The sequence below is a fragment of the Camelus dromedarius genome, chromosome 2 (assembly GCF_036321535.1).
Source record: "Camelus dromedarius isolate mCamDro1 chromosome 2, mCamDro1.pat, whole genome shotgun sequence".
Classification (NCBI taxonomy): Eukaryota; Metazoa; Chordata; class Mammalia; order Artiodactyla; family Camelidae; genus Camelus; species Camelus dromedarius.
In genome coordinates, this window is record NC_087437.1 from 34,948,740 (window position 1) to 34,961,327 (window position 12,588).

Here is a 12,588-nt window from a genome sequence, read left to right on the forward strand (position 1 = left end):
TAAAAATTTATCAGAAATATATGTTCACATTGAAACACTGACATCTATGGCACTGTCTTTGGTTTACTGTTTCAATTTCTAAAGCAAATGGTTTTGATTTACAGCACTCACACCACTTCAGTTCAGAGTACAGAGTTGAAGACTGTTTTGCAATGCCTCAACATTCCCTCAGTCAGTCAGTCAGAAAAAGAAAACAAAAGCAAAAGAAGATGACATTTTAGTGAGTTCAGAAGAATGATGATCCCAACAAGCCTGAAAAAATAGCAATGAAACAGTTAATTCCAAAACACGCCAACGTGAACTATGTTCACATACATAATTCTTATATACCACATGTACAAGTTTTTTTTTTTAAATACAAGCATCACTGCATTTATAACACATTGATCTATGTTATGAACAGGTTTAATTGGGAAAGCCACTATTTTTGCTATAAGTAAATCTGCTTGTATATTTAATTCTTTCCTTTATGATTATTAATGTTAGTCATATTCTTTATTAGTATTCCTTTTTGAGCACCTGTCATATGCCAAGTGCAAATAGTCTAAGGAAGCATATCTAGAGGTGAGCACTTAGGCACCATCCCCACCTTGGCACTCACAGCCCAGCGGAGGCTGCACAGATATCGTAATTCTCAGTATTGGCTGAATGGGGTGAAAATTGGCATCTTTCATTATTTTCTCCAATGAGTTTAGATGTGTAAGGACAGGGCAGAATTAGAGTCATTCTTTCCTATACTTAAAAGACAGCGAATGGTAAAAGATTGGGAATATCTTGCCTACACCTGAGCAAATTGCATCAGATATTTACTCCATATTAGGTCACCTAGTTTCCTAAAGATGGAGTGGGGAGGTGAGACAGGGAGCCTCTGGGGACCAGGGCAAGGGTAGGGCTGTTCCAGTGGGGAGCCACCACTGGAGCCTCCTCCCGGAGGGACAGCAGCCATGCAAGGGCTCAGCCATGGTATAATCCAAGCCAGGGTGTCTCTTCTGGAGGAAGGAGAGAATTACAGCAAAGGAGAACAGTCAACAGTGAGAACATCTCTCCATGGTCTGTTTCTATTTTTGTTCCCAAGAGGCTATGTCCCAACCTCATGTCCCAAAAGAGAACCCAGAACTGAGAGTGTTTATCATCAGTGTTCCTTGAGTATATAAATTAGCAAATTTATGATATAGAAAATGAACATATTTCAGGAATATAATTATTTCTTGAGCTTAAATGTGAAGACTAAATGTCAGATTTTTTTAAATCATAAATTAGGTATCCATAGTTGCCCTAGACATTCCAAAATCTAGGCAAGGAATTTAAGTTTTCTATTTTGAATGAGACTAGCAACATCTGTTTTCTGTATGACAAAGCAAAACAAAATGCCAGACTTGTATTTTTAACCACAGAAGCCATCACTTCTTTCTCAATTCTTTGGTCATCTTCCCTAGACACCTCTTTCTGTTTATGCCACTTGCTTCTTTATCCAAGTAATATTAGCTATTGCCAAATTACATTAGAATTCTATTGAATTCTAATAAGAGTGAGAATGAGGAGACATTGGGAATGACCCATTGGGATCAGAAATGGAATTTTTGTTGTTTTGTTTTTAATCATGAGAACGTATGAAAGGAAACTGAAATTAAGTCAAACCAATTTCTGACTTGGTAAGGTTAAAACCATAGGAGGAGTCCAGTCATTAAGGAAGGAAAGGAGGGTTGGAGGGAAAAAGAGAAAACCTCAAGTACCTAAGAAGTATGTTTTGTGCATGGTATATCTCAAAAGTTCTGCTCTTGTTCTCTGCTGAATTTTGAAACAATGACTTTGTATATGCCTTAACTATAGTGATTTCAACACCATGACAATTTCTCCATTGGCATTTTCTTGCTATTTTAAAAATCATGTTATTTGTTTATATAAAAAAAAAAGCAGGATCCATGATATATTAGACAATGCTTTCTTTTAGGAAACTTCCAATTATATTTAATAATTAAATCACAGGTCAAAAATAAGTTTCAGATCAATCAGGCTTTCTGGTAAGTTAGTCCCTGAAAATGATTCATAATAAATACAATGAAAACTCTGCAAAACCTCATTACTCTTGGTACTCTTCAGAGGTTTTTATACCTACTAGTCTATATTTGTCTCTAAGAGATGCTTGAAATAAAAGTTAAAATGTCAACCTGGTGTGGAGCCCAGAGTATATGGCAGTGCACGGTGACTCAAGATGCATGGCATGTCATTCAGGTCCCTTGGATGTGTGCTAGGGGTAGGTTTAGCCTTGTAGAGACTAATGTGTTCATGCAATCACTGACTCTGTGTTGTTGTATACAAAGTGGACAGCTAAAAATTCACCTTTGATGACAAGATTCAAGCAAAAATAAACACATTAAAGTTATCGGACTTTATACACGGAATGGCTGCTATTCTTTTTCTTTGGGTTAAAGTCCTTTTACATTCTAATGTCTGGCCTGGAATTTCATAATTTCTCAAGGTTTTTGAGTTAGAGTGGCTGCTGAGCTGGGATTCCACGTAGAAAGCAGGAAAACAGTTCATGGCCCAAGGATAAGACAAAAACATAACAGAAGCAAGAGATAGGAGACATCGAGGCTGGGAGTGCTCCCATCTGGAACACGAATAAGCCTGGCTCCAATTCAAAACAGAGTTACTTTTAAAAATGTATACAAATGTATGCAATAAAAATTGTTTATTGTTAACGCCACTTTAACCCAGCTTTATACCACAACAAAGATTACAGAGTATAACTAGTATTAGGTGATAAGGGTTAGATTAGCTCTACATACAGGTAAACTCCAGCAATGTGGCATGACACGCCTCAGAAGAACGTCTGGAAGAAAATCTCCATCTGCAAAGGTTTTCACAAGATGGAGAAAGGAACAGTGTGGAATTTAGAGACAGAGGGAAATAAGTATACACACACACATGCACACACGTAATGCTATTTTTAGGTATTCTAAAGAGGAAATGCTCAGATGTGAACAGCGCTTGGGACTGGAACAATAAAAGTTAATCACCAGTTTGCTAAATTTGGAATTGGGTGTTAACAAAGCAGAAAAATGTGGCCTTGGATTATTTTTTTCCTTTCCATTAAAAATAATATTTGATAGCCAGAGAAGAAAATGCAGCCTGTGAATTCTGGTCTTCCACTTTTTTCTCTGGATAGGAAATTTCTAACATAAAATGAGGGATGTGATTAGAGATTTCCAGCTGGATTAGAGTAAGAATTACGGACTTTTCCAAAACCAACCACAGATCCAAAGAAATAGGAATCAAGAGTCACAAACACTCCAACTTCACTTACAGTCACGGGCTATATTCTCTCTCTTTCACTCCTTCTGTCTTATTATAAAAATACAGTAGCGACAATCTATTTGATTTTCAGAGGTAACAACAGATCCTGCTAGCCTAAACTGAAAGAATGCTTTAATATACGGATTTTACTGGTGCCTCATGGAATCCAAGGGCGATAAAGGTATTTAAATGGGGCCTCAGGAACAATACACATCTAAGGCTCAAAAACTATCAAGGAATCTACAGGGGCTTCCTCTTCCAGATCTCACAGATTAACTGGTATTGCACTTGCCATCCACGGTAAGCAACTGTAAAGCTGGAAAAACTGTACTAAGCGATTATTTTCAGGCAGTGAACAACACTGGACAACAGGCAGTGCAAGACAGCAATCCTTGAGAGAAGGGGTCACAAGTTGTCCTGTGATCACCTCCGCTCTCTGGGAGGGGACAATTTTCTGACTGTGGCCTAGCAAGCTGGAGTCCAAGCAGAGGTGGATAGAACCGAGGATGCAGACCGTGGCTAGAGTCTGTGGAGACCTGTGACAGTGGGGAGCCTCAGGAGTCTGTGTGTGGGCCGGCCCCTCACGGTCCTTAGCCGATGGCAGGCTACCTGTGCGTGGGGTGAAGCACCCCAGGCTTACCCAGAAGTGACTGCTGGGGGACTCCATGTGGAATAGAAACACTGGAGATTGAGTATTGCTGGGGAATGTCAAGTTCTGGCCCAAGCAGACTGGAGAAACATCCAGGGGGACACTTAGGCTGTGTATTAAGAGTAAGGACCACTCTCTAAATTAAGGCCTACTTCAGATTTAACCTAATTGAGCTTAAAACCAACTGCTGGCAAGATCCACAAGAGAGGCAGAGTTGGGCAGTTGAGTTCCAACAAATGAAAGGGGCTTGGGAAAACCTTAGGGTTTTATAGACTCACTGAGACAAACTGTTAACACGTTCTCCCATTTACCCTGCCCACTGCAAAAAAGAAAAAAAAAAAAATCAAGATGATCAGCTAAGAACTGAACTACTTACTAGAACAAAAATCAAATTATCAGAACTCTTCAGGGGAATATAATAGAATCCAGAATATTTACATGTTTATAACATATCATTCACATTGTCCAGGACAAAATAAAACTGAGAAATTACCAGACATGCAAAGAAAGAGGAAAAGGTGACCAATAGTCAAGAAAACACAGCAGTCAATAGTGGTCAATCCTGAGAGGCCTACATACTGATCTTGCAGACTTTACAGCAGCTATAATAAATATGTTCAAGGAATTTATGGCAACTATGGTCTTAATGAGAAAATAAATAAAGAATCTCAACAGAGAAATGGGAAATTAAAAATAAAAACTCTAAAACAGAAAAATGAAAATCTGGAATGAAAAGTTTACTGGATCAGCTTGACAGAATTTGGAGATGGCAAAAGAAACAGGGAGTGAACTTGATCAATACAAATTACCTGATCTGAAGAAAAGACAAGAAAAAAGATTTAAGGAAAATTCAACCTAAATGTCCATCAACAGATAACTGGATAAAGAAGATGTAGTGTATATACACACACACACACACACACACACACACAGAATGGAATACTACTCAACCATAAAGAAGAATAAAATAATACCATTTGAAGCAATATGGATGGACCTGGAGGTTGTCATTTTAAGTGAAGTAAGCCAGAAAGAGAAAGAAAAATGCCACATGATATCACTCATATGTAGAATCTTAAAAAAAAAAAAAAAAAAGGGCACAAATGAACTTATCTACAAAACAGAAACAGACTCACAGACATAGACAACAAAGCTTATGGTTACCAGTGGGTAAAGGGGGTGGGAAGGTATAAATTTGGATTTCTAAAATTGTACCTCTTGGGGAGTGATGGAAATGTTAGCTATACTGATTGTGGTAATGGTTTCATTGGTATATACATCTATCAAAATTCATCAAATTGTACATCTGAAATATGTATAGTTTACTGTACAGGAAACATACCATAATACAGGTATTTAAAAAAGAAAAAAAAAAAGAAAATTAATGGAACCTCAGGAACAAGTAGGATACTATGAAACCGTATAAGATACATGTTACTCAAATGCCAAAAAGAGACAAGAGTAAGAATGATGCAGAAAAATAATTGAAGAAATAATGGCCATGAATTTCTCAAAGTTTATGAAAAATACCAGCATATAAAACCAGGAAGATCAGTAAACCACAAGGAAGCTAAATACAAAGAAAGCAGACCCAACAAGGAAATATCTGCCTCAAAACGTAATAGTAACAAGGTTGAGAAGCTCTGCTCTAGAGCAATAAATTAAAAAAAAAATTTAAGAGAGTGATAGTTAAGAAAGCAATTGAGGAGATTAAATGGAATGCTAGCGGTTACACAGTTAACTCAGAGGAAGGCAAAGAAGGGGCCACAAAGGTGCAAAATGGAAAGCATAGGATGGTACACTTAAACCCAATCATAAAAAAATTACGTGTTATATAAATGGACTGAACACTCCTTCATGGAGAAAGTCTTTTTTCTCTTCTTTTCTTTTCTTTTTTTTTTTTTTTTTAATGCTGCTGAGACAACTGGATATTTGTATGGAGAAAATGAAGGTCAAATGCTTTCTCACTCTGAATAAAAATTTAAATCAGAGATAGATCATAGACTTAAATGTAAAACCTGAAACCATAAGCTTTTAAAAGAAAATATAGGAGAAAATCTCCCCCACCGTGGTGTAGGCGAAGATTTCTTGGGTGAGGCACAAAAGGCATAAACCATAAAAGAAAAAGTGTATAGGAATATACAGTAGTACAAACACTTCTGAGAGCTGTTTGGCATTTTATAGTAAACACATATCTACCCTATGGCCCAACAGTTCCACTCCTGAATGTCTATGGAGAGGACTGAAAACATAAGTACACAAAAAAACTCATATAAAGATCTTTATAGCAGTCTTATTCATAATAGCCCCAAACTAGAAGCAAGTCAAATGGATAAACAAATTGCTGTTTATTCATATAAGGGAAAAATACTCAGCAATGGAAAGAAACTTCTGGTACACAAAGCAACGTGGTTTAATCTCAAATACATTATGTTAGGTCAAAGAAGCAAGACTCAAAATACATACTGTATGAATACATTTACATGAAATCCCAAACAGGAAGACTAAATCTATAAAGACAGAGATCAGGAAGTGGGGGTGGGGTGGGGATGGGCTATGGGTTGATTGGAAAGTGGCATTAGGAACCTTTCTGGGATGATGTGAGTGTATCATGGTTTAGGTGATTGCTGTATGGATGTATAAAAGTGCCCCAAATCATTGAACTGAACACTTAAGTTCTATGTATTTTACTGTACATTAATTATGCCTCTATAAAAAAATCCTGTGGACAATAGCATCAAAAATATAAAATACTTAGGAATAAATCTAGTGAAAGATACGCAAGACCGCTGCATTTTGAAAACTTCAGAATATTGCTGACAGAAACTTAAAAAGGTCAAAATAAATGGAAAGACAGACCACATTCATCAATTGGAAGACTCGATATTGTGAAAATACCCTTTCTGTCCAGTTTTTGTATTTAATGCAATTCTAATCAAAAGACTGGAAGACTCTTTTATAGAAATCGACAGGCTGATTCCAAACTTTTCATGGAAATTCAAATGACATGTAATAGCCAAAAAGATCATTGCAAAATAATAAAGTTAGAGGACTTATATTAGCAAATTTTGAGACAGCATAAGGCTAGAGCAGTCAAGGCAGTATGGCAGTGATGCAAAGGCAGACTTACAGAGCAATGGTATAAACTAAGAGAGTTCAGAAAAAAAATCAATACATGTCCAGTGAATTCATTTTTTCCCCCTCATTCCTCTGCTTAGAACACACTACTTGTTTTTACCCCTGTCCTCCTGCCTGCTGGTGGCTTTTCCAGACTCTGGCCCCAGAGTCAGCAGCAACATCCTCTGCACTGTGCCCTCCACTTTGTTTATAACCGTCCTTTAGAACCAAATGGTGATTTAATGACAATTCCCAAGTACTGAGCACCCACTGTCTGCTGGCTCCTCCACATCTCCCACATCAGAGAATTCTCACAGAAGCACTACGAGGCGGACACTCATCACCTCCCTGCCTCGTGTAAGGCAAATGAGGCTCGGGGGGAGGAGGGCAACCCAGCTGGGGAGAGGTGGCACCAAGACTTGAACTCGGGGCTGTGTGACTCCAAAGCTGGTGCTCGCATAGCCTTATCAAGTCTAAGCCCTGCGCATTCTCCACTCCAAACTTCTTTGCCTCAGGACTCCCCTGCCTCCCTTGCCTCCTTTGAGACAGGGGATTCACTCTTCCCTAAAGCAGCCTGCCCGATCCCTGATTTTCTCTGGTTCTGCACTACAATCTCGCTCCCTGTCACTCCCTCACGACTCTTGGCCCTGCCTGCCCGAGTCACTCTGGTCCATTTTCTCGGCCACAGGATTTTTCCTCCTCTCCAGGCTGATGGTCCCGGCATCCTTCAAGAGTCCTCTGACTCTGAAAAGAATGAGAATTACTACCCCTCTTCATAGATGAGGAACTGGAGGTCCAGAACAAGTGAAGTACACTCCAGGGCAAGAGCTGAGGTGAAGGCAGCTAGGCCTGGCAAGGGCCCGGGGTGCCTGAGGAACAAAGGGCAGAGTGGAGAAGGCTGGTGTGCACAGCGTGGGGCAGAGGCTGGGGGCCTGGGCTTCATTCACAGTGTGACACCATACTCCTGAAGGTGCTGGACCCACTCTCCACAGCTTTTGACTCCAATCCTTTTACCCTCCTAATCTGCCTAGTAGGGACACCAGCCTGGGGCTGGCATCTGTGGGAGTCCTGGCTGCTTCCTGCAAGGACTGAATGGAAGGGAAGCCTGCAGTCTCAGGCCTACCAGCCGGGCCCCAGGTCGGCCCTGTGGAGGGGAGCTGGGCCTGCCTAAGACGCCATCTGAGTGCGGGCATTTCCTCCGTTTCTGTCACCTACATAGCCCTTGACTCCAGCTCTGAAGCTTTTCCCAGGGATTACAGTCTTAGCCTCACTGCAAGTCCACCAAGAGGCCAGTGTAAACTGTGGGCTTTGGGTGAAAATGTGTCACTGTAGTGACAGCCAGTGTGGTGAATGCACCACCCTGGAAAGGAATGTGGATAGTGGGGGAGGCTGTGTGTAGGTGGAGGCGGGGAGTATATTGCAAACCTCTGCACCTTCTCTCAATTATGCTGTGAACCTAAAACTTCTCTTAAAAAATGAAATCATTTTTTTTAAACAGTTAATACCCAAATTTCCCAGATTTATACTGTCTTCTTAGTTAGGACAATGCTCAGGCTTTGCCTGGATTGCTTAGCCCTAATTCTACATTCTTTGAGAGGGACTGCAATTGCCCAGGCAGTGTCCACTGGACCAGGGGGCTGTCTCCCGCGTGCTGGGATCTCAAGACCAGGGGAATCCTCATGGCTGGGGTCACACTGTACTAACCATGTAGATGGAGTTCGTGGATAAAGACCCATTTCTCAGAAGTAGAAATTTCTGGAGAAGGAAGCTGTTCAGCAGACAATATAATAATAGCCTGCTCTGCATGCTTTCATATTTAAAGCTGAGAAATAAAAACTTTAATTTATACACACATCATGCTTTTTAAAAATTTACATGATGCTAAGTTTCACTAAAGGAGAGATATAAACAATGTGCAAAAAAATTTTTTTAAGTTCATATAAAAAGAGATTCAATACCAAAAGTGCAGCTAAATTACCCTCCTTTTCCTAGTCCTTGAGCTAGGATAAAGGGTTGATTATCACTTGACTTTAGAGCACCAAATTAATCATTTGTGACTTTTCAACTGTTCTTGTCCGAAAACTTGAGACACTTCATTATTTTTTTTTTCTGAGACACTTCATTTTGAATAAAGTAGTTCCAGCAGCCTCGAGGCACAGAACAGCAAGACCTGGGCCCAGAGCACTAGCCATTCCACTGAGAATCCACCCAAACCCAGAGATTTTCCAGCTTCTCACTTACAAAGAGGGCAGAGTGAACGGTGTTAACATTAGGCCCTGAAACTACTTTGTGCCAAGTTCATAAAACCAACCTTCTCTGAGGACCATCAGGGAATAAAGTGTAAAAGGCAAACAGATGTGGCCTTTCTCTCTCTTCTCCCAAATGAGAAGACCTGGATCCCCTGGTGAGAGGTGGACAGGCTCCTCCTGGCCACAGCCCTCAGCGTCCTGTTCCCAGTAGATGGAACTGAAGACCTGCTGCCCTCAAGGGAAGATAAGCACCGGGAAAGGGGGGAAGAAGGGAGGAAACGTTTCCTGTGTCCTCCACTCTTTCCCTCATCCCTGGGGGCTGCTCACTGGCAGGCGCCAACCCCCAGCGCAGTCCATGCCCCAGCCTCAGGGCTCCAGGTTACCAACCAGTGCTTTCTCTCTGCCTCAGGTTATAGTGTTATAGTCTAATTTCTCTCATCACATCTCCGCACTCAGCATGGGCACAGCCCTCCTGGACAGGGAACTGTTCTCAGTCCTACAGTCAGGCTCCCCTCAGCGCTGACTGACCACTGGACCCACCACATCCAAAGGGTCGAGAAGCATGTGGTTCCAGGCTCCGCCCAGGCTCGCTGTCTCCGCACTGCCTGGGCCTTCAGGCTCATGGGATCAACAAGTAGCTGCAGATGCCAGCACTATAGGCAGAACTTATGATCAAGGAAAATTCGGACACTTTCTCCTTGGCCATTTTAAAATGAGGGACACAGCCAGGCACTCATGGGCAGACATCCCCCGGGGTCCCACCGGCTGGCACGGGGTCACAAACCTCTGATGCGGGAGAAGGCAGAGCAGAGCCCAGCATTTGACCCTGCCCCCACGAGCCCTTCCCCCATGACACTTTCTGATCCGCTTTTCACCTTTCCCTAGACTTGTTAATATATTGCTAAAACATTTCTGTTATAAAAGTAACATCCTCATTGTTGAGAAGAAGTAATAAAAGGTACTTTAAAGGTAACAAAGCTATTGAGAGGAGATTCCTGGTAACATTTGGTATTTTCTTCTCCTGCTTTGTTTCTATAGTTTCTACATATGTAGCGAGAAGAGGGGAGAGTGTTACTTAAAACCTTCATTGCAGCTGCTGCAACCTTTTAAGAGAATGATGCAATTCACCATGAGGGACGTTGATTTTTCATTTGGGAAATGTCTTGAAGGGGCTTCTTTAAGGGGAAAATGTAAGTAGCGCTGACCTCCACCCTTCCTCTCACATGTCTAAAAGGTGAGAGTAAAACATAGAAGAGGGCTAAGTCGAAAGACATTTTCAAAATTGTCCATTGAAAACCTAAAGCTTGCAAATATGGAGAAAGGGTCAGATGTGAGGAGAGACTTATCCAAGTGCAAGTATTATGCCTCTGTCACTTACCTTAAATACTAAGTGATGGTATCCATCCTTGTTGGGCCCTCCTTTGACTCGACAGGACCCATGAGACGGCTCTTCCCGTGGGCACTAATTCTGCCAAGGGACTGCCCGCTCAAGCTGCCTCTTAGCTTTTAGGGCCCATCTCCCCCGCTTGCTTCCATCTCCTACCAACACCATCAACACAGGCCACCTGTTTCAACTCCTTAAAGATTTGGTCCCATATTAACCACACATGGGATAATGAAGCAGCTGATGGAGAGTGTGAGGGGGTCCTAGTGGCTCTCACAAAATCCAGAGGAGTTGGCTTAACATAGAGATTAATTCCTGGTGGATTAAAAGAACCCCAAAGATGCCTGCCGCATTTCCCGCATCCACCCTTCCTGCCCTCAAAGCTTCTAGTTCCTCTTTCTCCCTCCATCCTGCCCTAACTGCCTGCCAGACCCCAGGAGAAAAGAGCTTTATCCCCCACCTCCTGCCCCTGTTATAAATAGCTCAGCTATGGCTACTCTTCATCTGGCGGGTTTACGGGAACAAGATGATGCCAAGGCCGTTTACGGTGGGGCCAGGGAAGGATTAAGAAGGGTGAAGGGGCAGCCCCCTCAGGGAAGGTCTCAGCGCCAGCCGCAAGTGAGCCAGAGCACCTCTGGCCCCCAGGAGCCAGCCTCAGGATCCAGATCCCGAGCCCCTCCTCCCTTTCACACACTAAGTGCGGCAGATGACTGGACCCAACTGTTCCTTCCCCAGCCTGTAAAAGAACAAACATTGCTGGCTGCCAAAACGTGACTTGCACTATTTCCTCTGAGACCACGTTCCCTCACCCCCACTTACCACTGACACAGGGCTTGGCATGGGATTTGCTTTGGTCAGTGGCTATTTATGCCAGGGTGTTTCCACCAGCTTTTTCCCTTCCCTCTGTAAGAACAGCATGTTCCAGGCAGGGGCTGACCTTCAGGTGAGAGGACACACACAGCAGCCAATGCTGGCAACCAGGGGCGTGCAGTGCGGACGAAAAGAAAACACAGTTGTCGTCAACCTCTGAGACCTGGGAGCTGTTCCTGCAGTACAATCCGGCAAAGGCTCATGTGCTGGGGTCACAGACTCAATGCTTGGGGGCAAGCAAAGAAAATGAGTGCAGCAGAGAGTGTGTTAAGACCACGGGGACGGCAGGGCTGTGGATGATGAGAGAGAAGCAGCCAACGGCTAGGCTCCAGTATTAAACTTTGTTATCAGTTAAAATAAAAAGCACTGTTGCTTTGGTTAAACATCAGAGGCAAAGATTTTAATAACACAGCTGACTGATATTTACCACTTGAAAGCTTAGACTATTAACAAACATGAAGTTAAAAACAAAAAATGACTCAACCTCAATGTTTCTCATAATCATTTAACTCTTCAGAGATTAAAGCACCAATCTGTAGTTGTAAAACTTGGCAATTATTCACATTTCATTTCTATTTTTTGTCTTATCTAAAAGTGAAGGGAATTTATTTTTTATTTTAAAAGTTCTTTTTAAAAGTTCTTTGAGTTAGCTTCCCAAACTCCCATGTAAATCTATGCAAATTCAATCAGATCTCATCAGACCACAAAAATAACCACCACCTGTCGTAACGAGTGACTCCCGAATGAATGGGAATCAATAAGGGCACAGATTGAGTCCACAGAATATTTCATTTAATTGATTTTATTGTCACTGGATCAGATCTGAGATGAGGGAAATGGAAATAGCCTGGTTTATAAAGATCACACATTAGGATTTTCCTAGAGGAGAATTATAAATATGAGTATTATAAGAGCTGACTATGTAACTTCATCTTTTCTGCCAATGGATTTCATCTTCTCCCATCATGTAATCCAGAATAAAGGAATCACTCATCCCATATCAAGCATAATAGGAAACTGCA